This window comes from Octopus bimaculoides, chromosome 18 (assembly GCF_001194135.2).
Source record: "Octopus bimaculoides isolate UCB-OBI-ISO-001 chromosome 18, ASM119413v2, whole genome shotgun sequence".
NCBI lineage: Eukaryota > Metazoa > Mollusca > Cephalopoda > Octopoda > Octopodidae > Octopus > Octopus bimaculoides.
This window is the reverse complement of record NC_068998.1, coordinates 10,934,760-10,938,273: the sequence shown is the minus strand read 5'-3', so window position 1 is coordinate 10,938,273 and position 3,514 is coordinate 10,934,760. Positions and strand designations below refer to the sequence as shown.

At 36.8% G+C, this 3,514-nt stretch overlaps 1 long non-coding RNA gene across 2 annotated transcripts in view; it reads left to right on the top strand.

Annotated features, from left to right (window-relative positions):
- LOC106879110 (uncharacterized) overlaps positions 1–3,514 on the top strand; it is a 133,910-nt gene that overhangs the window by 126,420 nt on the left and 3,976 nt on the right. For both annotated transcript variants that reach the window (XR_001410593.2, XR_008265879.1), the window contains exons 5-6: positions 1,821–1,906; positions 3,239–3,313. This is a non-coding gene — a long non-coding RNA (uncharacterized LOC106879110). The remainder of the gene's footprint in view (positions 1–1,820; positions 1,907–3,238; positions 3,314–3,514) is intronic.

Below are 3,514 nucleotides of genomic sequence, written 5' to 3'. Positions count from 1 at the left end.
ATATATACTTTGGTTCAAGTTAAAGGAACCAGCAGCATCACAAGTAGGACTATAACTAATAAAAGAACCCTGATTGGAACTATGGAATGAGAACTAATAAAGTGTTCCATTCCAAATTCTGAAAATATTACCGAATATGATAGGAACCTGAAGAAAGCCAAAAGGTATAACACCCAAAATGCGACTATAAAAACTAAGACGAAGCCTCTAGTCAGCATGTATCGATGTATAATGTCTATATTCCCATTTACCAGACTGCACAGTAAACAATATAATGTCATATTCACCATTATAATGGAATGATGTGAGAGGCATTTTAGAGCATTGAGCTGTAGGTTTATTTTCCAGCCACTTCTAAATAAAACAATGCTGCAAAGATTGTTGTAATGATTTCTGGCACAACATAACCGAACACGAATATCATATTGTCATCTTCAATATTCGACATGTTATGTAATGCTGCTTTTTACAGTCTACCAACGCTGGTGAAGTGGTGTGCTTGAAAGTATCCCATATTAACTCGATAATTGTTTAACAGTTCCATGTTTTATATTCCTGACTATAAAATACTGCTCCAAGCTTTCACTCACATAAAATATGTGGGTCTGAAGTATATTTTCAAATTCATGAAATCCACACAGTTAGAGAAAAACAATGTCAGCACTGTCATCATCATTGCTGTTGTTGTTGCTGTTATCCTCGTCATCGATTTAATGTCAGATTTTTTTTTTTTTGTATGGAATGGACAAGTCTGTAAAATAACAAAATGGTTTCTTGTCTTCGCTTTTATATGTATTTTAGTTATTCTAGCTGAAAACTTTTCTGCCGTTTTTCTAATCCAGTAGTTCTTACTCTTTCACTCTTTTACTTGTTTCAGTCGCTTGACTGCGGCCATGCTGGAGCACCGCCTTTAGTTGAACAAATCGACCCCAGGCCTTATTCTTTGTAAGCCTAGTACTTATCCTATCAGTCACTTTTACAGGGACATAAACACACCAGCATCGGTTGTCAAGCGATGATGGTGGGGGGGACAAACACAAACATATACACACACATACATATGACAGGCTTCTTTCAGTTTCCGTCTACCAAATCCACTCACAAGTCTTTGGTTGGCAGCCCAAGGCCATAGTAAAAGACACTTGCCCAAGGTGCCATGCAGTGGGGACTGAACCCAGAACCATGTGGTTGGTAAGCAAGCTTCTTACCACACAGCCACACCCGAACCCCTTTGATTGCTATTTTACTCTACAGGACCTCCATAGCCATTTCATGTGAATAAAAAAATCCCATTTTAAATATACCATGATAGAAACGGGTGTTTCATCATCATCATCATCATCATTTGACATCTGTTCTTCATGCTGGCATGGGTTGGACAGTTTGACCAGGGCTGGCAAGCTGGGGAGATGCACCAGGCTCCAGTCTGATTTGGCAGGGTTTTTCTACAGCCGAATGCCCTTCCTAATACCAGCCACTTTTCAGAATATGCTAGGTGCTTTCACATGGTGCTACATGAACACTTTTATGTGGCACTGTACAGATGCTTTTACATGGCACCACACAGACACTTCTACATGGCACCACTACAAGTGCTTCACACCACCAGAAGGACCGGTCTTAACACTTCTGCTGCAGAGTACAGGTCTTCTTGAGTACAGCAAGGCTCCAGGCATCTCGGTCCTTTGTCATTTCACCTGAAAGGCTCAGCATCCTGAGGCCGTTCTTCAGTTTGTTGTTTATTGTTGTAAAGATTTGTTGGTGATTAAAACTTTATATTTAATGTCATGAATGAATAATGAATAATGGTTTATTAACAGGTAGCCTTCTGCACTGTCCAGTTGTTCACTTGGAATATCAGACTTCAAGAAATTGTTAGATTAGTGGATTTTGAAGTTATTTTGAGGTAAGACTCCCTTTTTTTTTTCTTGCATTTCTAAAATGCATCATAACTAACCAATGCCAGCATGGGAAACAGACATTAAATGATGAGGATGAGGAGAAGGATGAATTATTTTGGTTTCACCCATCTTAAAGCATGTGCCTAAGGGACCTCATCTGATCCAAATGCACCCCGTACTCTCCACCTGTACTCATTCACAGACAGTTTGGTGTTGTTCACCCTCAGCATTTATCTGCCACTTGCTATTCCTCACTCTCTTATCTCTATACTCTCTAGTGTTGGTGCCATGGTGCAATGCACTCAGTGCACTTTGGTAATAATGGAACCAAGAGGTCCCTTTCATTTTATCTAGCACATCATAATCTCCCTGATGCCTTAAAAAAATGTGTCCAGTACACTCTATGGTGTGGTTGGTGTTTAGGAACCAGCCATAGAAGGCAAGCTAAGAATGAAACCAATGAGGGAGGTGTTATCCTTTTACCTATCCAGAATGACTCCAACCCATGCCAGCATAGAAAAATAGACAAAAAAACAACAATGTTGATAATGAGGATGATATTATTTTTTTTTTTCTTTTCCTAATTGTTGTTAATTTTAAATATCAAAATAAGACAGGGAGCTGGCAGGGTCCTTAATATGGCGGGTTAAATGCTTAGCAACATTTTGTCTGTTTTCACGTTTTGAGTTCAAATTCGACTTAGGTTGACTTTACCTTCATCCTTTCAGGGTCGATAAAATAGGTACCAGTTGAACACTGGGTCGATGTAATTAACTTGCTCCTCCCCTAAAATTGCTTGCCTTGTGCTAAAATATGGAACTAATAATAGTTATCAAAATTATAACAATGATAGACCTTTCTCTTTTACTCCCAATTAATTCACTTTGTAGATTTAGCCTTGTTGATATTATGAAAAATATTTACATAATTCATATATACATATAGATATATATATATGTATACATAGATATAGATGCATATATACATATATATGTATGTGAAAGATCTTAATAATCATATTAAATTAGTCATCTGTGTATTATAATAAATACACCTCGTATGGAACATACTGTGCTTAAATATTGTCTCCAGACAAATACCACAGTATATTTACCAATTGCAATGTATGTACATTTAATCTGATACGCAGATAGCTTCTTTTTTATCATCATCATCATCATCTTCATCTTCGAAGATGATGATGATGATGATGATGAAAAAGAAGCTATCTGCGTATCAGATTAAATGTACATACATTGCAATTGGTAAGTATACTGTGGTATTAGAATTACTTCTGTTGCATGTAAAGAATAATTTCAAACCTTATCTATTTCCAGAATGAAGTGCAAACTCTAACATAACAAATAAGATGATATATGACTGTGAAATCATACATGGAAAACTATATATGTGTAAGTGAGCTTCAGATTTCTCCCTGTATAAAAAAAAAAAAACTTGAAGTGTTTGACCTTTAACCTTTAACCTTTGACCTTTCCACCTTCTGATTTATCCAATTTTATTATATGTTAGTAACAAGGTGGCATACTGGACAAAATTCTTAGCGGCATTTCTTCTGGCTTTAAATTCTGAGTTCAAATTCTGCCAAGGTCTTC